Source organism: Dama dama, chromosome 19 (assembly GCF_033118175.1).
Source record: "Dama dama isolate Ldn47 chromosome 19, ASM3311817v1, whole genome shotgun sequence".
NCBI lineage: Eukaryota > Metazoa > Chordata > Mammalia > Artiodactyla > Cervidae > Dama > Dama dama.
Window position 1 is genome coordinate 31,959,285 of NC_083699.1, and position 24,925 is coordinate 31,984,209.

The following is a 24,925-nucleotide window of genomic DNA, read 5'->3' on the forward strand; positions in this document are numbered from 1 at the left end:
AAAACTGAAGACAAAGAGGCATCAAATACACCACTTAAAAAAAAAAGTTCCCAACAAATGGAAGTAGAATCACCCTCCAGGCTTATTAAACAGTCTAACAGCCTGATGCATACACACACACACACACAGAGTTGTGTGCTTTTAACAATTATCTTTATACACAAAAGCACAGAAGAGAGGAGGAAAGGTCAGCTACAAGAGCTAGCCTCTTCGGTTGTGTAAGTACAGTGTGTGCATGATGAGAAGAACTTATCCTCTACATCAAAGAGAAAGAAAAAAAATAAAAAAACAAAGACATAGATTGAGTGAGAAAGGACAGATGCAAGCTAAAATTTAACTAAAGGATTAGCATCGTAAAGAATTAACAAATAGAAATTTAATTAGAGTTGGGAGACAGCAAGAGGGAGCTCTCGCACCCTGTGATATCACAGAACCCCCAAGGAAAGACGCATTCTTCTTTCCCAGCAAGGACAAAGCCAATGGAAAGTCATGGGTTCTGTTTACTACAGCCTACTCAACTTCCTTTTCAACTCTATAAAAGGGTTCTCCTTTTATAAAAAAGGTTCTCCTTGCCCGGTGAGACTGGCACATGATTTGCCAAGGTTACAGACCCTGAACTGCAATTCTCTACAATAAATCCAAAAAACTCATCTCTTAGGGAAATATCTGGTAGTCAATCTGTTTCACATCCACAGCACCTAGAATTTAAAAGCAGTTCCTCCAAGCTAGTAATAAAAAAGACTGATGACCCAAAAGAAAAATGTGCAAAGATACAAATAGCAGATCACAGCAGGAAAACCAGTAGAAGCCAATATACAAATAAGAAGATACTCAACCTCAAGTTAACAGGGAAATGAAAATAAACAACTTCTCAGATTAACAGAATTTTTTTTTCCCCTTCATCCAGGAGGTGGCAAAGCTGTGGGAAAATGATAACATATTCTGATGGAACAGTTCTTTGGGAAGCAATCTGGCAATATCTAACATGGGTGATGATATGTGTACCTTTCAATCTGATAATTTAATTCCACTTGTGGGTAGATGAAGAAACTTAAGTACATATACTCATGTGCTCAAGAGCTGGATTTATACAGCATTACCTGTAATAGCAATAAATTACCTGCCAATAGGGAAATGGATAATTATACTGTTTCTACAGTGAATTATTACACTGCAGTAAAAATGAATGAGCTATAGGTATGTACAACATAGACAAATCTGAAAAATACTGCTAAGAGGAAAAAAGCAAGTTCCAGAAGACACATACCAGCGTAATACCTTTTACAAAATGCAAAAGCAACTAAAACTAAATAATACATTGTTTAGGAGTGTATACATATCCAATAAAACTTTTTGAAGCAACAGAATGATAAAACAGGAGGAAGAAACACACAAGGAGTTGCAAGCAATTGTTATTTTACAAATTCCTGAGTTGGGTATTTGCTTTACAGGTGTTTCTATATTATCAATAAGCAAGCAAATATAAATACATAAAAGTGAATCATACATGGATCCAAGAATATATTTACAATTAATATAACTCTTGGACAAATTCAGTCAAACAAGGAAGCCATTAGACTGAGGTGATTCTAATATCTTAGCAGCCTGTCTGAAGAAAAAGAAAGTGAAGTCGCTCAGTTGTGTCCGACTCTTTGAGACCCTGTGAACTGTAGCCTACCCGGCTCCTCCCTTCACGAAATTTTCCAGGCAAGAGTACTGGAGTGGGTTGCCATTTCCTTCTCGAGGGGATCTTCCTGATCCAGGGATCGAAGCCGAGTCTCCCACATTGCAGGAAGACACTTTACCATCTGAGCCACCTGGGAAGCAGCCTGTGTAAGCAAACCAAAACCTAAGCCTATAAATGCCCCAAGGTTAAGAAATCAAAACCTAAGGACAACGAATTACAGTTAACCAGTGTACCGAATAAGGCAACCATGTAAGCTCAGTTCAGTTCAGTTGCTAAGTCATGTCCGACTCTTTTCGACCCCATGGACTGCAGCACGCCAGGCTTCCCTGTTCATCACCAACTCCCGGAGCTTACTCAAACTCATGTCCATTGAATCGGTGATGTCATCCAACCATCTCATCCTCTGTCATCCCCTTCTCCTCCTGCCTTCACTCTTTCCCAGCATCAGGGTCTTTTCAAATGAGTCAGCTCTTCGCATCAGGTGGCCAAAGTAGAGTTTCAGCTTCAGCATCAGTCCTTCCAATGAATATTCAGGACTGATCTCCTTTAGGATGGACTGGCTGGATCTCCTTGCAGTCCAAGGGACTCTCAAGAGTCTTCTCCAACACCACAGTTCAAAAGCATCAATTCTTCGGCGCTCAGCTTTCTTTACAGTCTAACTCTCACATCCATACATGACCACTGGAGAAACCATAGCCTTGTAAGCCACAGCCAATCAAATAACACCCTTGCTCCCTTTCTTCCTCTTCTCTATACAAGTTTCAACCCTGCCTCCATAGGTGGGTGGCCGAGCATTCCTAACCACTTCTGGTTTGGCAGTACCCAATCCAAATTGATTTTTGCTCAAAAGGAAAACAAACAAAATAATCTTCAATGTTTCAGTATGACTCAGTTTACTTTTTAACACACCTTAAGTCCACTGGGAAATAATAAAAGTAAAGGAATGAAATAAAAATAAAGACAGAAAGAAGCTGAGATTAGGTTAAACGATTTGCCTAAGATTAGAAGCAAAGTTAGGACATGAATCCAAGCTTGTGTGAGTCTGGAAGCCAATCTTAACCACTCTCCTTTGACTGCGTGCAAGGGCATTTCATTAGGTCTCTCCGCTGAATCTAACGATGCTCCCTTCTTATTTAGCTTTACTCCAATAGCTTTCCAAACTCCTCACTTCCTAGATCTTCCGAGTACTTCACTGACTATTCCTTCTCTGCATCACTGTGGACTCTTCCCTCCTGCCCCCAATCCCCAATTCATTTCTTAAACATTTTATGTTTTCCAGATCTGTCTTTGACCAACTGTTAAGAAATTTCCCTTCTGGGAGGAAGGGAAGTTACAGAAGTGTATGAGATACATAGAAGCCATCTCTACCTTCCTTTACAAAAACACATAAAAATCATCAGAAGGGCATGGTCAAGGAATTTCACCAATGCTGATTTTTACTCAAGATCCAATTGGAGTTGTTTATCACAGTCTCTGAAATGGTACTGAAGTTACTAACGCAATTTGAAACTAATAATTTAACAGAAATTAGTTTGATATAAGCATAGTGCTCTTTCAATTACTCTAACTTCTTGACTAAGTTCTTTTTCAACATGAATATTTGATTCATTTAACACATTTCACACAACTTGATCACATAGTGAAAGCACTGTTAGTTGAGCAGAAGGCAGCCTATCAGTTATCTTTTTACAAGTTCAGCTGTACCAGTAACAAATATAAAAAAATACCAACGGGTCATTGTACCCAAGCCAATTTATTAAATGAAATGGAAAAAAATACAGTTGCATAATTCAAACATTCTCCTCTCTCCATTTCTTAAAATGTCCACAGAATTTTTACTAAAGCAAGGCATTATGTAGACTGTACAATTATACTGCTGTGTTAGCAAACAGCTATTTTAACCCATATGAGACAAAGACATACAAGTATTTCTTACCTACTAATAATTTTCGTATGGATCTTGGCAGCTCATGTTAAGGCATGAAAGAATATTTTAAAGTGTACTTTAAAAGTTTAAGTATAAACTACTTTTACTTACTAGAGTTTATCAGAAAAGTTGAAGTTTGCTCTTTTTATAATTAAATTCTCTAATGTTCTGCTTTTCTTTGTAATCCTGAATCATAACTCCTGTACTTTTTTAAAAAACCCATATGTTCATAATGAATTAGTTAAGGTACTTGTTTTTATAATCATTCATATACTCATATAAAAATCAGAAGTTTTTATAATCATTCTCTCCAAGGAATTTAAAAATATATTTGCTTACCCACCCCAAGTAGTCTTCCAATTACAAATACTCCATGTGGCTTTCCTTGTGAGTCAAAAATCTAGAGTTGTATGAGACAAGGGGATCACAGAAGAAAACAGAAGAGATGCTTGACACAATACAAGCACTGAGTTTTTTATTTTGCTACCAAATTTCTCATTACACTGAACATTTTTAAGTGCCCCCAAAGTAACACAATTCAGCCTCTTATGAACTGAAGGCAGTCTGTTTTGTCTGTGCTCCAGGAACAAATAAGATGCTGCTCTCAAGTCTGTTTCCCTTTACCTAACTGGTATTTCTGGCATAGTTCACTCTCTCACCAGACATTTACTGAATGCCTATTAAATGCCAAGAACCCAGACTACACATGAATTAGATACAGGCCTAGCTCTCCAGGAGTCGACAAGTCTAAGAGGGAAACAGCCATTTAAGTGCACATTCACCTAGGTCCATAATCCATTATCCTGAGCCCTAAGGGCCAATTCAGAATCTGGGAGTTTATAGATTTTAAAAAGACTTTTTTTAAGGTTTTCAGATTTTAAAAGGTATATTCAACACATATTTCATAACACCCCAACTGGACTTTGTGGCAGCACCCACATAATCCAGAAGGAGTATTTCTGCAGCAAAATATAAGTATCTTCACAATCAAGTGGGGAAAAGATACACTAGCAACAGTTTCACATTAGTTCAAAAGTTAGGCTGTGCCTTCAAATGAGATCAAATCACATAAGGTTTTGCCACTAATGATACATGAAAAAAAAAACAAAACAAAACCCTGCAGTTTCAAAGCATTCTGGATCTCCAAATTGTGGGTAAGACTCTTTTTTTCAAAAGCAAATAACAGTTCATCTAAAAGATGTGTGAGGCATTTCCAAGAAAGGAACACTTTTCCAGTAAGTACAACCTATTATGCAGTGATTAATCACAGTCTCATTATCAGTTCAGTTCAATTAAGTTCAGTCGCTCAGTCGTGTCCGACTCTTTGTGACCCCATGGACTGCAGCACGCCAGGCCTCCCTGTCCATCACCAACTCCCGGAGTTTACTCAACCTCACATCCATTGAGTCGGTGATGCCATCCAACCATCTCATCCTCTGTCATCGCCTTCTCCTCCGACCCTCAATTTTTCCCAGCATCAGGGTATTTTCAAATGAGTCAGTTCTTCAGGTGGCCAAAGTATCGGAGTTTCAGTTTCAGCATCAGTCCTTCCACTGACTATTCAGGACTGATTTCCTTTAGGATGGACTGGTTGGATCTCCTTGCAGTCCAAGGGACTCTCAAGAGTCTTCTCCAACACCACAGTTCAAAAGCATCAATTCTTCGGCACTCAGCTTTCTTTATAGTCCAACTCTCACATCCACACATGACTACTGGAAAAACCATAGCTTTGACTAGACAGACCTTTGCTGGCAAAGTAATGTCTCAGCTTTATATTATGCTGTCTAGGCTGGTCATAACTTTTCTTCCAAGGAGCAAGCATCTCTTAATTTCATGGCTGCAGTCACTATCTGCAATGATTTTGGAGCCCAGAAAAATAAAGTCACCCACTGTTTCCACTGTTTCCCCATCTATTTTCCATGAAGTGATGGGACCAGATGCCATGATCTTTGTTTTCTGAATGTTGAGCTTTAAGCCAACTTTTCACTTTCCTCTTTCACTTTCTTCAAGAGGCTCTTTAGTTCTTCTCCACTTTCTTTTCCATAAGGGTGGTTGTCATCTGCGTATCTGAGGTTACTGATATTTCTCCTGGCAATCTTGATTTCAGCTTGTGCTTCATCCAGCCCAGCCTTTCTCATGATGTTCTCTGCATATAAGCTAAATAAGCAGGGTGACAATATACAGCCTTGACCTACTCCTTTCCCTATTTGGAACCAGTCTGTTGTTCCATGTCCAGTTCTAACTGTTGTTTCCTGACCTGCATATAGATTTCTCAAGAGGCAGGTCAGGTGGTCTGCTATTCCCACCTCTTGAAAAAATTTTCCAGTTTGTTGTGATCCACACAGTCAAAGGCTTTGGCATAGTCAATAAAACAGAAGTAGATGTTTTTCTGGAACTCTCTTGCTTTTTCGATGGTTCAACAGATGTTGGCAATTTGATCTCTTGTTCCTCTGCCTTTTCTAAATCCAGCTTGAACTTCTGAAAGCTCACAGTTCACATACTGTTGAAGCCTGGCTTGGAGAATTTTGAGCATTACTTTGCCAGCACGTGAGATGAGTGCAATTGTGCGGTAGTTTTAGCATCCTTTGGCATTGCCTTTCTTTGGGAATGGAATGAAAACAGACCTTTTCCAGTCCTGTGGCCACTGCTGAGTTTTCCAAATTTACTGGCATATTGTCTCACTGTTAAGTTACAGCAAATACACTACAGTGTAACAAATAATTTCTTACAAAATTGGTGGCTATGAGAGACAGACAGAGAGAGGGAGACACACGTGGCCAGTAACATAAATCAACTTCTTGAGTATAAGCAGCCAAATTCTGATTCTGAGCCTTCACCTTCTCATTGTAAAAGCCAAGCTACCCCATTTAGATTCATGATTCTCAAATCTTGTGGCACACAGACCAGGTGAGCTGATAAAGAGATTTGTGACCTATAATAATATACAGGAGGAAGATTACCTGGGTGATCCCTGAACCTAAAAGATCCTTAGTATTTAGCCAACCAAGAGATGACACTTACTGAGTGCTTATATGTGTCATGCACTGTTCACAACTCTTCACAGTAACTCATTTAACAACCTCAAATCAACCTCAGAAGGTAAGTGCTAATATCATATTTTACAGATGAGGAAACTACATGTTTTGGAGGTTATGAACCTCACCCTAGTTCACACAACCTAGTAAGTGTTGGAATATGACTACACTTACTGTGAGATCCCAGAAAATGTTTTAACTTCTGAGTCTCAATTTCCTCATCTGGACAGTGGAGACACTAGTATCTACCTCCAAGTGATTGTCTCAGGGATTAAATAACACATAACATCCTCAGAACTTTAAGTCAGAGTTAATTTGGCCTAACGAAGGAAATATATGAAGAAGTTACAATCATAGGGTTTCCATGGTGGCTCAGACGGTAAAGCATCTGTCTGCAATGCGGGAGACCTGGGTTCAATCCCTGGGTCGGGAAGATCCCCCGGAGAAGGAAACAGCAACCCACTCCAGTACTCTTGCCTGGAAAATTCCATGGACAGAGGAGCCTGGTAGGTTACAGTCCATGGGATCGCAAAGAGTCGGACCCAACTGAGAAACTTCACTTCACTTCTATAATCGTAAACACGACTCAGGTTCATACTCACATCTGTTGATGGGTCAACAGATATAATAATACTTTTTAAAAAAAGGAAAATAAAATTATCACCAGGAAGAATTCTGTTCAAGGCCTCAGCATCTTAACTCTCCTGCAATGTCACTTCTTCTTTGTCTCCTCAACTCTTTGAAAAGCACCACTGCTTCCTCACGGACTCAGAGGCTGGGAGTTTGCTGGGAGAGGACCTACACTACTACCCCGTCTGCACTCTTACTTACGGACCAGGACTCTCTAATAGCCATGGAGGAGGGGAAGAGAGCCAAAGAGGGAGAGGAAACATTCGGTCCTTTAAAGGGCTACCTCCAACTACACCCACCTCCTGAAGATCCCAACACCTGCCTCTCCAGCAGTACCTTGCCCATCTCACTCCAATACTGTCACTACTAGATGGGGCATTTCAGATTTTAATTAATGTTTTATCCATTAGGTGTGTAAGGAAAGAAACATGGTTGACAGCCACTGATTTAACCCAATAGCCTAATCACTGGTTCTCAAAAGGTGAGGACCAGTAGCATCAGCTTTTTTTCTGAGGAACCTGTCAGAAATGCAAACTTGTGGGCCCTTTGCTAGGCCTAAAGAACCAGAGACTCCGAGGGTGGAGCCCAGCAACCAGTGTCTAACAAGCACTTCAGGTGATTCTGATGCCTCTTGGAATCTGAGAACCACAGGGCTAAATTCTCGTCCAAAACCACTGGATTGGGGGAAAGTTCAAGGATGTGCGTTCATGCATGAAGAAGTTCCTAAAAACACTATATGACATTTATATTATCTTTCTGGTTAAGCAAAACATCTACATACTTAAAAAAAAAATAAAGATAATAGATGGAATACATAAATAAAGAAATCATTCCCCTTCCAATTGGTTTTAAAACAGACCAAAACTATTTCCCATATTTGAAACATGAAAATGTTTTAATTTCTGTTTTTCTGAAGGGCAACTTGAGAATGAGAAAAGAGGCAACAGAAGGGAAACAAAAGAGCGGTTTCTCTATAAATTTCCTATTTCAACACTCTCAACGTAAAATATTTTTTACAAAGAAATGATTAACAATTCCTTGATGTAGTTCAGGTGTTATCTTCCTTTTCCTCAAGGGAAACTATCCATCTGGCAAAATCTTGATTTTCTCTTTTTCGGGGGGCAGCCATTACCTCTTTTTAATGAGGCTTCCTTGGCGGTTCAGACAGTCAAGAATCTGCCCACAGTGCGGGAGACCAGGGTTCAATCCCTGGGTCAGGAAGATCCCCTGGAGAGGGGAATGGCTATCCACTCCAGTATTCTTGCCTGGATAAAGAAACCAAGAAACCAAGTTCCTTATCCAAGTGTCACAAACAGATTCACTTGGAGTGAACACTTTGGATCACAATTTGCGGCTCTATCATCGAATGGGCTACATCATCATTGTAGAAACCTAAACTGAGATGGTAAATCTCAAGACCCCATAAAATGTCATGCATAAAAATGTTTAAAAGGAATAGAAATTCATGGAATTACAAGCAAATGGATTTCTTTTCCTACATATTTTTTACATCCGTGTTATAACTTAAATGTGTGTGACATATGGAATGTCTTAGCCTATTTGTTGTTTATAAAAGCTGAGCATTTAACCCTAAGTTCCTTAAGTTTAATTTTTAAATTAAAATTATATTAAAATTTTAATTTAAAATTAACCTTAAGAAAATAGAAAAGAAGGGGAAGAAGTCTTGAGGCAAAGTTAACACAAATAAAAATTACTGTAATATCAGGTATTACATGAAAACCTGATGCACAGTACATGTTATATTAATAAATATAGAGTGGATGTTTCTATTCTTTCAGGGTATCCTTTTTAAATTTCCACATACATATATAAAGACACAATGGAAGTTTTAAATGAATAGGTATAGCTTTTTTCCAGTTAACTTTTTGGGAAGTCTTTCAAAAAAAGAACTTTCTTCCTGCTTTTCATATTCTTATCTATAGTCCTAAGTACAGAATAAATGAGACTATTCCAACTACTGTCAATTCAAACCATTATGTGATTTATTCTTCTACTCAACAAACATGTTATTAAACATCTACTCTGGACCAGACAAAGTAACCCCAATCAGAAAAATTCATCTTCTCACAACAAAGTTAAGAATAATTATATTAGGATGGTAAGTGCCACAAGGCACATAATTAGAGTGTTATGTCACCAAAACCAAATGTTTCATGAGAATGTGACAGGACTCCACACAGTAAGGATTTCCCTTAAACTTAATGCAATACATTCTGAAACCATTTGCAGCATGCTTGTATTTTTAGCTGTAATGGACTTCCCTGGTGGCTCAGATGTAAAGAATCCATCTGCCAGTGCAGGAGATATGGGTTCAATCCCTGGTTCAGGGAGATCCCTGGAGAAAGAAATGGCACCAACTCCAGTATTCTTGCCTGGGAAATCCCATGGACAGAGGAGCCTGGTGGTCAACAGTCTGTGGGGTTGGAAAGAGTCGGACACAACTTAATGACTAAATAACAAACAACAACAACCTCTTAAAGTAACTAGTTCTGTAAATTCACTGTCAGTGATGTAAACTAGTAGGGTATCTCCTCTTATTTAGTCCTCAAACTATTTTCTCTAAGTTGAGACTCCTCTAGTTTTAGTGTTTTTAAGGCTTTGTGAACCAAACACTAGAAAAATCAATTATGATTATGTAAATTACAGATCATAACCATGTCAGCCTGTCTTTTCTCATATAACTTCACTCAAGTGTTATCACCTCTTGGGTTTTCTGAATAGGACCATGCATAGTTCATATCTGTATCACTAACTCACAAAGTCTTACACCCTTTAAAGTCACATAATTTGCTTTTATTTCACCAGAAACAAGACCTCCAATTTACCAGATTTGGTTACATATGACTCTTGGTTATATATAAAACCAAGTTTAATTGGTTTTATTAACTGTACCACTTAAATCTTGGTTTAATTAATCTTACCACTAAGGGATGAAAATACAGCAACTGATCAGAATTTCATCCACAAATTTTTATGAGTGCCTAACACACATCTATCATGATCTAGCTCATTTGCTGAGTTGGCTGGAGAACACAAAATGTGACTTGTTTAATTAACATATTCATAGATAGGTAGCTACAATTCCATATGTTCAGAGTTATAAACATAAAATATCTTAAAAGTTACCAATAAGAAGTAGAAATATGAGTATAGCACTCAGTATCTTTCTCCCAGTGCAGATTTCATTCCCCAGCGGCTCAGCAGTAAAGAATCTGCATGCACTGCTGGAGCTACAGAAGATCCTGGTTTGATTCCTGGGTTGGGAAGATTCCCTGCAGGAGGGCATGGCAACCCACTCCAGTATTCTCGCCTGGAGAATCCCATGGACAGAGGAGCCTGGCGGGCTACAGTCCATTGGGCTGCAAGACTGAAGTGACTAGCATGGACACATGCAAAACTATTATGCCTACCCATGAGATAAAACACTGACGTTTTACTAATTAAGAAGCAAGTGTGGGACTTCCCTGGTGGTCCACTGGTTAAGACTCCACATGCTTCCACTGCAGGGGGCACATGTTTGATCCCTGGTCGGGGAACTAAGATCCTACAAACCACACAGCATGGTCAAACAAACAAACAAACAAAAAAAACGGCAAGTATACTTATATGATATTGGTTACCAATGCTAATTCAGGATCATACTTCACCAAAAAGTCATATGATTGCTGTCCTGGGTTTAGACCAACAGCTAATTAATAACCTACACTAGCTTATTTGGAACTCCACTCCTTTCCCAGTTCCCCATCCCAAGTAACGTCCTCAAATGCTTTTCTAGGCTTCAGTGGTAAAGAATCTGCCTGCTGAGGCAGGAGACACAGGTTTGATCCCTGGGTCGGAAAGACCCCTTGGAGATGGACATGGCAACCCACTTCAGTATTCTTGCCTGGGAAAATCCCATGGGCAGAAGAGCCTGGTGGGCTACAATCTATGGGCTTGTAACAGAGTCCAACATGACTTGGTGACTAAACAACAAAATGTCTTCAAAATCCATCAGTCAATAAAGGGTTTATCTCCACCAAGTACCTTGAACACTATATTCTGCTCTTAGTTACATTTGCATCGTAGCCACACCCAGTTTTACTCTACTTCTCTGTTGTCCTATGGACGTTTTCATCCTGCCACACCTACCATCACACATGCCAATACTGCTCTTCAGCAGCATTAAGGAAACACACATTGTTCCTAATGCCTCACCATCTCATCATAACCTGCCTATCATCCCTGGAAATATACAAAGATGCTCCCTCTTGAAAAGATTAGTTATACCAAGGGGGGAATTTATATACAAACATTTCTCCCCTTTCTTGTATCTTAAGGCATGGAGGAGTCTTTGCGTGTGTGTTTTTAAAGTTATTCCCTCCCCCAGATCTTCCCTTGTGGCACACTAATTATTAATAAACATAATGAATCCTTTGTTGATGAAGTTTAATTCCCATAGGTAAAGGTTAACACATAATCATGAAAACTAATATCTAAGTTTAAAACTTTTAAAATACCGACTGCTTTTGCCTTTTCACACCAAATGACAAGGAGACTACATTTCTCAAAAAGTTTATTCCCACCTGTAAAGCAATTATCCTTCAATTAAAAAATAAACAAATTTTTAAAAAAAGAAAAAAAGTTTTTTCCCTCCTAACAGTTCCCTAGAGGCCCATTTAGTAAGCAGTGCACATAATGAAGATCCCTTGTTGACAAATTTCAACTTCCTTAAGCAATCAGTTGTCTACCATTTTCCATTTAAATAATTTCATTTAAAGAAGCCCAGAAAGTAAAAAGTGCTTAAAAATCATTTTCTTATTAAAAACTGGTCACCATAAGCCATGTTAACTATCCTAAATACAATGTATAATCTATGTCACATGCCAGTTGGATAAACAAAGCCTCATTCAGCCTTAGTTGCATTACTGGGTTTTTAATTTCACAAACCAAGGAATTAATGCCCAATTTTTGCATTTTGAACAGTTCCTGGGTAAAGGTGTTTAGGTGGGGAGCTCATAAAAACTGAAGGGGAAAAAAACTGAGTCAAGCCATTGGTAAAAGCCATCATAACAAAAAGTACCAAAAATTCCTATGGAAGAGCCCAGAGGTGATTAGTTCTTTGGGCATGGGGACCACTGTCCTCATCTTTGTCCCTCCCAAAGTAGTGTATGCATTTTATGGTACAGATTCTATTTCTCTATAGCTAAAAATGTATTAAAAGTTAGATGAAGAAAAGAGAGTAAAACTTCTAAAAACATGGCATTTTTGAAGAGGAAGAATCAATGTTTAGGGCTTCCCTCTCGGCTCAGTGGTAAAGAAACCACCTGCCAATGCAGGAGACACAGGTTCCATCCCTGGTCCAGGAAAATCCCACATGCCGAGAAGCAACTAAGCCTGTGCATCACTACTGAGCCTCTGTTCTGTTCTACAGCCCAGGAGCTGCAGCTACTGACGCCCTGGAGCCCTGGAGCCCATGCTCCACAAGAGAAGCCACCGCAATGAGAAGCCTGCACACAACTGGAGACTAGCCCCCAGTCACTGCAAACTAGAGAAAAGCCTGTGCAGCAAAAAAAGATTAAAAAAAAAGAAAAAGAGTGAATGTTTAAAGACAGTCATCATCCAACTGTTCATATAACCCAAAATTATAAATATACATCAATTGGCCAGCCAAAGGCAAAACTGGGAAAAAATTTTAAGCTGTATACTGCCTTAAAATATTAACTATGGACATTAAGAGAAACTTCATATTATTTTAGGGAGGCAACAGTACCCAAGTGTTGAACTCTTTTAATATGATTTCTACTTCAAAACAAATTAAGTAAGATAGAATTCTCAGCAATTTTAGAAGAGGCTCCCCATAACGCAAGCCAGGAAAACGGTATTGAGGAACACAAGCTGTGAACTTACCCAGCATTTTTTGGTTCGTAACTATTACACCAAAGGAAAGTGTTTGGTGCCTGCACCATTCACAGGACATTTGTAGGACGGCTGTAGCGAAGCACGCTAATTAAAGTGCTGCCTCTAGTACCCAGCTGTTCGGGTTTGAATACTGGCTTTTCCTCTAGCACATGTTTACTGACAACTGGAAAAGTTTACAAAGCTTAGCTGAAATTATTAGCACAGTTGAGAAAAAGATGTCTTTGAACTAAAAGATGGACAAAGGTTAAAAATATTTTAAGAGAGGAAGCATATTTAAGCAGAAATTATTTTAAGTAATCAAACCATTTTGGAGCTTGTTTTATTTTTCATCCTAAGCCAGATATTTCTTTAACTACTGCCTATTTTCTTTTCATTCTTTCCAATCTTATTATGGTTAAGTTTGAGGCTTACTTACTAAAATTTTCAAATTTTTGTAGTTTAAAGATTAATTGTCCAGCTTGTAATCAAGGTTGGTCCACTTTTACTTCTTCCTACTGACCCGTTCTACTCATCTCTTGCTTCTGAGTATTCCCTCCACCAGAGGGCAGACAAAAGAAAGATGAATAACTTGTTCCCTTCCAGAGAATCTTGAGCGGTGCCACCAAAAAACTTTAAACAGCACTGATATTCTCTGAGACAGTCTTCTTCAGTTGCAAAAGCGTTAAATAAAATACAGCCAGAAAGCTGGCAATATTAATGCGTTTATTCATTCATTCAACAAATATCTGCGTTCCAACCACATGCAGGACACATCCAGGCTCCAGAGATTCAGCTGTAAACAAAACGAAGTTTCCCGTGGTCGTGGAGCTTTATTCTACATCCGTCTAGGAGAGGATAATAAAGCATGTGAATAAATAACAATTTCAAGTAAAGCACTGTGCAGGGGGAAAAAAAGAAGTTACAGGATGACCAGGAGAGGTATTTTTAAAGAATTTAATCTCAGTTAAAGACTTGAATGAAATGAGTGAAGAACAAGCCATGCCTTAAAAGGGGAAGAGCGCTCCAAGCACAAGAAACAGTAAAATGCAAAGGCCCTGAGGTAGAAACTACCCTGGCAAGCTGAATCAACAGAAGACACGGGTGAAGACTGGAGGGGAGTGAACAAAGCAGAAGCTATACAGAGGTGGGCAGGAGCCAACTCTGTGATACACGGGCCTCTAGACCATAATAAAGACTTCATCTTTTATCTAACACTAATGGGTTTTGATAACTGGGAGACAGAATCTAATTTGACTCATACCTTTTAAAGTTCATGCTGGGTGCCAGGAGACACACAGACTGGAAGTTGAAAGACCAGTTAGGTGCTACTACAGTTGTCTGGGCCAGGAAAGATGGTGGTTTGACACAAGGGTAGTGGTAATGGAAGTGATTAAAAAATAAGACAAATTGGGAATAATTTTTAAGTTAGTGCCCACTGTTCAGTCGCTAAGTTATGTCTGACCCTGGGACCCCTGTGAATTGCGGCACGCCAGGCTCTCCTGTCCTTCACTATCTCCCAGAGCTTGCTCAAACTCATGTCCACTGAGTCAGTGATGCCATCCAACCACTTTGTTCTCTGTCGTCCCCTTCTCCTCCTGCCTTCAATCTTTTCCAGCATCAGGGTCTTTTCTAACGAGTCAGCTCTTTGCATTAGGTGGTCAGTCTACTGGAGCTTCCACATCAGTCTTTCCAATGAATGTTTAGGGTTGATCTTCTCTAGGATAGAGCCCATAATACTTGCCAATGGAGGAATAAATATAGGATGAGTGAATCAGGATTATTCTTAGGAGTTTTAAACTTGAGCATCTGGGTGGACGGTGACACCATTAACTGAGCTGGAAAAGAATTACAAGCCATAGCCAGTGAAGCCAGAGGAAAATCAGAATTAGTGTCCCAGAAGTCAAGGGAAAGAATGTTTCCCTAAGGAAGGAGTGGTCAAATGTGGTTGAGAGATCTAATCTGGCAAGACTGCCATCCCTGATGACATTGAGAAGAATGGTTCTGGGGCATAGGAGAGATAAAGTCTCTGGAGTAGGTTCAGATGAAAATGGGAAGTGAGGAGTTGAGAAGTAGACACAGGCGAAATGGAATCTTTGAAAAATTTCTGAACACAAAGTAGCTTTTTTAGTTTTTGAAGTTTTAACTTGCCTGTTTTTGAAATTTCAAACTTAAAGTTGAAAATTTTTGGTGGCTAACTCTGTAAAGAATCCATCTGCAATGCAGGAGACTCGGGTTCGATCCCTGGATCAGGAAGATCCTCTGGAGGAGGAAATGACAACCCACTCTAGTATTCTTGTTTGGAGAATCCCACGGACAGAGGAGACTAGTGGCTTATAGCCCATGGCGTCAGAAAGAGTCAGACATGACTTCGCTACTAAACCACCACCTACCATAGTGAACACTCTTATTCCATTCACCTAGATTTACCAACTGTTAACATCTGCCACATTTGCTTTATTGCTCTCTTTATATGTAATAATCATTATTGCTTGTTCATTTGAGAGTAAACTAAAGGTATTTTGACCCTTTACTCCTAAATAATTCACTGTGTATCCTCCAAGACAAGGGCATTTTCCTATCTAACTACAGTGCTGTGCTAAATCACGTCAGTCGTGTTCGACTCTTCGCAACCCTACGGACTGTGGCCCGCCAGGCTCCTCTGTCCACGGGATTCTCCAGGCAAGAATACTAGAGTGGGTTGCCATGCCCTCCTCCAGGGGATCTTCCCAACCCAGAGATCGAACCCACATCACTTACGTCTCCTGCATTGGCAGGTGGGGTCCTTACCACAAGCGCCATCTGAGAAGCCCTGTAACTACAGTACAATGAACAAATTCAGGAAATTTAACATTGATATCCTGTTAACCAATATTCAGTACATATGCAAATTCTGCCAACAACCCAATAATGTTCTTAGAGTGGATTTTCCAATTCAAGATCCAATCCATTATTCTGCACTGAATTTAATTTGCAGGTCTTTTGAACTTCCTTTAAACTGAAACTGTTCCTTTGCCTTTCTTTGTCTTTCACAACATTAGCGTGTTGGAAGAGTACAAGCCAGTTACTTAGTAGAACAATCCTCAATTAAGGGCCCTCGATTGATTCCTTGTGATTAGATTTTGGTTATGCATTTTAGAAATACCACAGGCAAGTAATGACATTCCCTAGTTCAAGTCTGTCAAGAAGAACATGTTTTTCCCACTACTGATGATATTAATTTTGATCACTTGGTTGAGGTGATGCCTGAGACTTCTCCACTGTAAAGTTACTGTATTCCCCTTGGTCATTAATCTCAAGAGAGACAACTGAAAACTGCAGTAATATCCTTTCCCCCATCCAACTTCCTCCATTAGTAACATTTGCCTGACTCAGTATTACCATGATGGCTGCAAACTAGTGACTTTTCTAACTACCCTTCCTTCTACAGTTTTTACTGGCCATCTACCAGGAAGAGTTTTTCCCTTTTTCTTATTTATTTATTTTGGACTTGTGGATTCTGATTGTATTCAATCAGTTATAATCCATTACTGCTATTATTCATTTTGATCCCCATATTCTCTCAGATTTGACATGCCCCCATTTTTTTAAAAAACACTTCCTTACTTTGTCTTCCATCCTTATCTTGTATTTTCCCTTCTCAAGCCCTGGAACTGGAAGTAGTCTGATGCTGCAAAGAGCAACACTGCACAGGAACCTGGACTGTTAGGTCCATGAATCAAGGCAAATTGGAAGTGGTCAAACAGGAGACGACAAGAGTGAACATCGACATTATAGGAATCAGTGAACTAAAATGGACGGGAATGGGTGAATTCAACTCAGATGACCATTATATCCACTACGGTGAGTAAGAATCCCTCAGAAGAAATAGAGTTGCCATCATAGTCAACAAAAGAGTCCGAAATGCAGGACTTGGATGCAATCTCAAAAACGACAGAATGATCTCTGTTTGTTTCCAAGGCAAACCATTCAATATCACAGTAATCCAAGTCTATGCCCCAACAAGTAATGCTGAAGAAGCTAAGTTGAACAGTTCTATGAAGACCTACAAGACCTTCTAGAACTAACACCCAAAAAAAAATGTTCTTTTCACTATAGGGGACTGGAATGCAGAAGCAGGAAGTCAAGAAACACCTGGAGTAACAGGCAAATTTGGCCTTAGAGTACAAATGAATCAGGTCAAAGGCTAACAGAGTTTTCCTAACGCACTGGTCATAGCAAACACCCTCTTCCAACAACACAAGAGACAACTCTACACATAGACATCACCAGATGGTCAAACCGAAATCAGACTGACTATATTCTTTGCAGCCAAAGATGGAGAAGCACTATACAGTCAGCAAAAACAAGACCAGGAGCTGACTGTGGCTCAGATCATGAACTCCTTTTTGCAAAATTCAGACTTAAATAGAAGAAAGTAGGGAAAACCACTAAACCATTCAGGTATGACCTAAATCAAATCCCTTACTATTATATAGTGCAAGTGACAAATAGATTCAAGGGATCAGATCTGATAGAGTGCCTGAAGAACTATGGATGGAGGTCCATGACACTGTACAGGAAGCAGTGATCAAGACCATCCCCAAGAATAAGAAATGCAAAAAGGCAAAATGGTTGTCTGAGGAGGCCTTACAAATAGCTGAGAAAGAAAAGATGCAAAAGGCAAAGGAGCAAAGGAAAGATATATCCATTTGAATGCAGAGTTCTAAAGAATAACAAGGAGAGATAAGAAGGCCATCCTCAGCGATCAGTGCAAAGAAATAGAGGAAAACAATAGAATGTGAAAGACTACAGATCTCTTCAAGAAAATTAGAGATACCAAGGGAACATTTCATGGAAAGATGGGCTCAATAAGGGCAGAAATGGTATGGACCTAACAGAAGCAGAAGATATTAAGAAGAGATGGCAAGAATATACAGAAGAACTATACAAAAAAGATCTTCACGACCCAGATAACCACGATGGTGTGATCACTCACCTTGAACCAGACATCCTGGAATGCAAAGTCAAGCAGGCCTGAGGAAGCATCACTACAAACAAAGCTAGTGGACATGATGGAATTTCAGTTGAGCTATTTAAATTCCTAAAAGATGATGCTGTAAAAGTGCTGCACTCAATATGCCAGCAAATTTGGAAAACTCAGCAGTGGCCACAGGACTGGAAAAGATCTGTTTTCATTCCAATCCCAAAGAAAGGCAGTGCCAAAGAATGCTCAAACTACCACACAACTGCACTCATCTCACATGCTGGCAAAGTAATGCTCAAAATTCTCCAAGCCAGGCTTCAAAGTACGTGAATTGTGAACTTTCAGATGTTCAAGCTGGATTTAGAAAAAGCAGAGGAACCAGAGATCAAACTGCCAACATCCGTTGGATCACTGATAAAGCAAGAGAGTTCCAGAAAAACATCTATTTCTACTTTATTGACTATGTCAAAGCCTTTGACTGTGTGGATCACAACAAACTGTAGAAAATTCTTCAAGAGATGGGAATACCAGACCACCTGACCTGCCTCTTGAGAAATCTGTATGCAGGTCAGGAAGCAATAGTTAGAACTGGACATGGAACAACAGACTGGTTCCAAATAGGAAAAGGAGTACGTCAAGGCTGTATATTGTCACCCTGCTTATTTAACTTATATGCAGAGTTCAGTTCAGTTCAGTCGCTCAGTAGTGTCCAACTCTTTGCGACCCTATGAACTGCAGCACTCCAGGCCTCCCTGTCCATCACCAACTCCCGGAGTCCACCCAAACCCATGTCCATTGAGTCAGTGATGCTATCCAACCATCTCATCCTCTGTTGTCCCCTTCTCCTCCTGCCCTCAATCTTTCCCAGCATCAGGGTCTTTTCAAATGAGTCAGCTCTTTGCTTCAGGTGGCCAAAGTATTGGAGTTTCAGTTTCATGCAAAATGCCAGGCTGGAGGAAGCACAAGCTGGAATAAAGACTGCCAGGAAAAGTATCAATAACCTCAGATATGCAGATGACACCACTCTTACGGCAGAAAGCGAAGAAGAACTAAAGAGCCTCTTGATGAAAGTGAAAGAGGAGAGTGAAAAAGTTGTCTTAAAACTTAGCATTCAGAAAACTAAGATCATGGCATCTGGTCCCATCACTCAAGGCAAATAGATGGGGAAACAATGGAAACAGTGAGAGACTTTATTTTCTTGGGCTCCAAAATCACTGCAGATGGTGACTGCAGCCATGAAATTAAAAGACGCTTACTCCCTGGAGGGGCTTCCCTGGTGGCTCAGACGGTAAAGCGTCTGTCTGCAATGCTGGAGACCTGGGTTCGATCCCTGGGTCAGAAAGATCCCCTGGAGAAGGAAATGGCAACCCACTCCAGTACTCCTGCCTGGAAAATCCCATGGACAGAGGAGCCTGATAGGCTACAGTCCGTGTGGTCACAAAGAGTCAGACACGACTGAGCGACTTTCCTTACTTTTCTTACTCCTTGGAAGAAAAGCTATGATCAACCTCAACAGCATATTAAAAAACAGAGCCATTATTTGCCAACAAAGGTCTGTCTAGTCAAAGCTATTGTTTTTCCAATGGTCATGTATGGATGTGAGAGCTGGACTATAAAGAAAGCTGAGTGCTGAAGAATTGATGCTTTTGAACTGTGGTGTTGGAGAAGACTCTTGAGAGTCCCTTGGACAGTAAGGAGATCCTACCAGTCCATCCTAAAGGAAATCAGTCCTGAATATTCATTGGAAGGACTGATACTGAAGCTGAAACTCCAATCCTTTGGCCACCTGATGCAAAGAACTGACTCACTGGAAGAGACCCTGATGCTGGGAAAGACTGAAGGAAGGAGAGAAGGGGACGATAGAGGATGAGATGGTTGGACAGCATCACCAACTCAATGGACATGAGTTTGAGTAAGCCCTGGGAGTTAGTGATGGACAGGGAAGCCTGGTGTGCTGCAGTCCATGGGGTCGCAGAGTCGGACACAACTGAGTGACTGAACGGAACTGAGCCCCGGAATTTGCCATTTAGATTTGGGCAAACTAGCTGGGCTCACTGCTACTAGCGTGTCATTAGTTCTAGCCCTTTCATTACACAGAGTTAGGAATTATATGCATGTCTGTATGAATGGATATTTTAATCACAAGTTCATATGGATAAACTCTTAATTCCCACCCAACATTGCTGAGGTCTTCACTGCCTTCTTCTATTTCCTATTTTCCCTTCTACAGTGAAAATCCTAGTTCCCAACATAGCAAGTAATTTACCTATTTGCTCAGTCCTACAATACACACAGAATAGTTGTAAAATTGCTATGTCTCTACCTCTATACATAACAGCCTACTACACCTGGTTCAAGATTTCTTGTTTTTATTTTTGTCAGTCCTTTTATCTTAAGTTAAAGGTATATAATCAAATTCTGTGTTAAAAGTTTACTTGGATTCATTTTTTTTTTATTCTGAGAATTTGTTATTAAAGTATAGTCAGTTCATCTGCTGCTGTCTGTATTCAATTTTGGAAGTTTTTTACCCTCCCAACCTTTTTAATTTCATTTTTAAAAAAATATAAAATATTAGAAAGTTTCCAAAACTCGTAACTACACAAAAAGGTGTAATCAGAGCATAGCCACTCCCTCCACCATCCCTTTTACTTTGTTCCTACCCATTCCCCACAGGTAACTAATTAGTTTCTGGTTATCTCTTCTCTATTTACTTGTGCTATATCAAAATATATTGTTTTCTCCACGTGGAACAGAGAAATGGGACAGAACACCGGATCAAGAAAGCATTTTAAGATGGAAGACATAACAGAATGTTTGCATTATAATGTAAATGATTCCACAGAAACTGAAATTGAAGATGTAGAAGGGATAGGATAACTACAGAAGGAAATAACCATCAAAATTCCTTCTGGTTTAATTTGAGGGACACTGAAGGATTCCCATATTCCAAAATAGACTGCCATCCTGTTTGTAACCTTCCAAATTACTAATATCTATGGCTCTAGAGAACTCACACAAAAATAGGGTTATTATTTAGAAGGATAATTAAGCTAACGCAATCTACTAATGTTGGGCTTCCCTGGTGGCTCAGTAATAACGAATCCACCTTCCAATGCAGGAGATATGGATTCAATCCCTGGGTCAGGAAGATCCCCTAGAGAAAGAAATGGCAACCGACTCCAGTATTTTTGCCTGGGAAATCCCATGGACAGAGGAGTCTCACAGAAGAGTTGGACACAACTTAACAACTAAACAATTACAACCTATTAATGTCAGTAGGAGAAATTCTGCCCTGGCAAGAGGGAAGTTTCAAACTTGAGCTAGACATTTAAGAGGAAAAGAGGTGAGAAGAGAATGACTAAAACAAGGATCTGTAAAATAGCACTGACAGATAACGATCACGCTAGAAAAATAAACTCACATCTCTTGGAACCTCTTGGAAAATGTACTAATATGCTAATGAGTAACAGGGTTATTCCTCATGTCCTGATGCTATCAGTGTGGCACAGAGGGAAGAACATAAACTTCACAGAGAGGTCTGGCCTTAAATCCCAAATGAGTTACCTAACAGCTACATAACCACTGGCAAGTTATTACTTAACATCTCAGAGCCACAGTTTTCTTACCTGTAGAACTGGATAATGTCCCTTTTACCATGTTAACATAGGACATAAACAGAATAATGTACAGCACTGCCCCTGGCCCAGATGAGTGTGTGCACTCAGGTGTGTACGACTCTTTGTGACCCTATGGACTGTAGCCCACCAGGCTCCTCTGTCCATGGAATTTTCCAGGCAAGAATAATGGAGTGGGTTGCCATTTCCTTCTCCAGGGGATCTTCCTGAACCAGGGATCGAATTTGTGTCTCTTGCACCTGGCCCAGAACATATGTTTAATAAGTAGTTCCTATAATAAACACAGATTAACAAAGTAAAGTGTTACAATAACATGCCTGAAAGAATCAGTGAAATCACACCATCTCAGGCAGTATTTTGGGCTTTCTGGGTAGCTCAGCAGTGAAGAATTTGCCTGCAGCACAGGAAACATAGGAGACTTGGGTTCAATTCCTTCCTGGGTCAGGAAGATCTCCTGGAGGAGGTCATGGCAACCCACTCCAGTATTCTTGCCAGGAAAATTCCAAGGACAAGGAGCCTGGTGGGCTACTTAGTCCATGGGGTCACAAAGAGTTGGACACAGCTGATCACGCACATACGCAGGTGGTATTTGCTAAGAAAAAAAAATGTCCACATAATTCCAATCCTCAATTTTCAGAATGTCCCAGAATCTATTTTTAAAAGTGTAAAAATATGTGCTGACATACTAAAGTGCCAATGATTTAAAAGAAACCATTCTAGGGAGATGTTGATCAAACGTTAAAAACCTCTAGTTATAAAATGAATACCTTCCGGGGACTTAATGTACAACGTGGTGACTACAGTGTGGTTCAGATGGTAAAGAATCTGCCTGCAATGGGGGAGACCCAGGTTCAATCCCTGGATCAGGAAGATCCTCTGGAGAAGGAAATGACAACCCACTCCAGCATTGCTGCCTGGAAAATCCCATGGACAGCGGAGCCTGGCAGGCTATAGTCCATGGAGAGGCAAACAGTCAGACACAACTGGGCAACTAACACTTTCACTTCACTTTCATTGCATACTTGAAAATTGCTAGAACAGATCTTAAATACCCTACATACACACACACACAGCTAATTATAGGAGGGTGGATGTATTAACTAACCTTAACATCCATAATCATTTTGCAATTTATATATACAATGATCACTTTGTACACCTTAAACTTACACAACGTTATATGTTAATTGTATCAATTATATCTCAATAAAGCTGGAGAAAATAATAATAGAAACTATTCTGCAAGTTAACTGCTAACAACTCAAAATAAACTAAGGAATGCCTACAGCTCACAAAGAAATGAACATAAACGTATTACAAGCAATATTACCCAATCTTATAATTTTATAAATTCGTATACACACAAGAGAATTAAAGACACTGAATAAAGTGATATTTTAAGTTTCTATTAATCTAAGTTAATTAAGTTTCAAATTAATCTACAAACCAAAATGTAACATGGAAAGTCTTACATGACCTTTAACTAAATACTGAAAAATGCAATAAACTTTCAGAGCCTAGAATCAGTAATAACCCCAAAGCCCCACTCGTAAGTCTTAATATGCGCAATAGCAATGAGACTCAAAACATACAATTTTATCCTACAGACCGTCGTTTTCCTCGCCGACTAGTAATGACTTCTCTCTCATCTTAAATAATCGGTGTGTGGTCTATTTCTGTTCTAGAAGATGTGCTTAAAGGTCACAATCTCAGTTTGCAATACTAAGATGATTAGAATGCATCAACAATGCAATGCCGAAATGTCTTAAGAAAACTTTCCAATAGGGTGCTAATCCACAGATAGAGCTTGTGGAGGGAGAAAGACGCATCCACACCCTTTAATAAATGAAAAGGAAGGAGTGGGGGAAAAAGGGAGAAACAGAGAGAAGCAAAATAACAAAGCACTGCTTCCATAAACAAATGAAAGTCTGTTCTTAAACTTTGGGAAATTCTATCTTCTTCTACCAAATAGCAATAAAACTACAAGGCAATCGTTTGTGTTTCGAAGCAGAAAAAGACTACGGAGAGAAAAGGAAAAAACATTTTATCATGTACTGAACTTACAAGTATTCAAAATCCTTAATCCCCACCTCCACCAAATATCCACCAAATATTGAGCATCACATCCTTTTCAAAATAAATCTAACATGAAAGCACTGGACTCATTTTTAGCACTCGGTAGAGAACTTTTATATCTCCCAGCGCTCACCACCCAATAACCCTTCTGGGCAGCCCTGAATAACCGCTATTCTCGGGACAAACACGAGCTCTCGATCCAGTGCCCCGGAGGGGCCTCCGGGCGCGGAGAGGAACTAGGGGACTGGAGGCCAAGGACCACTGACCGCCCCCTCGTTGCCCAGAGCCAGAGGTCCGAGCCGCCCAGGAAGTGCCCGAAGCGGCGGCCGAGCGGCGGTCCCCGCACCCCAGCGGAGTGCCATCGAGGCGCACCCGCCCCGTCCCTCCCAGGCAAGATCCGCCTCCCGGAGTCCCCAGTCTTCGAGTCAGGAGGGACCTCGCCGACCCCGCGCCGCCTTCCCGAGCCGGGTTCCGCCCGGGCGGCCCCGCGCCGCCTCCCGGGCCGGGTTCCGCTGGGGAGGAACCGCGGCGCCTCCTGCCCCCGCGGGGCGCACCGACGAGCCGCAGCTCGCGCGGCCGCCGCCTACCTGGAGGGAGCTGGGGCCCGCGTGGACTGGGGGTGCGGAGATCGGCTAGGCGCTCAGCCGCCCCTGGCGCGCGAAGCCGGCGTGCAGAGCGCAGTGCACCGCGGAGCCCAGCGCCGCGGAGATCCGCCGACCACACCCAGGCCCGCGCCGCCCAGCAGCCAACTCCGCGGCGCGCGGGGCCGGGGCGGGGACGTGGCTCGAGGCGCAAGGCGCGAGGCACGAGGCGCGCGGACTCGGCGGGGACGCGCCGCGGGCGCGCGCAGATCCCGGAGCTTGCGCGTCCCGGGTTGGGGGGCGAAAGCTGCTGGCGCGGCGCGCAGCTTTTGCTTCCTATTTTTTCTCTCGTTTCCTGCTAGAACGAGAAGAAAAACATTAATTCCCTGGGCAGTTTCGTTTTCTTGGTGCGGCGCCTGGACTCCGAGCACACTTCTGAGGAGCGCCCAAGTGGTGCGGCCGGTTTCCTTCCTGCCACAGCGCAGGCCTCAGC

The 24,925-nt window shown here is 40.8% G+C and overlaps 1 protein-coding gene across 1 annotated transcript in view; it reads right to left on the reverse strand.

Moving 5' to 3' along the window:
- GNB4 (G protein subunit beta 4) overlaps positions 1 to 24,587 on the reverse strand; it is a 67,952-nt gene extending 43,365 nt beyond the window's left edge. Inside the window, exon 1 of the mRNA XM_061166628.1 lies at positions 24,439 to 24,587. The gene's annotated coding sequence lies outside the window, so the exon portion shown is untranslated. The remainder of the gene's footprint in view (positions 1 to 24,438) is intronic.
- Positions 24,588 to 24,925: the final 338 nt, after the last annotated feature.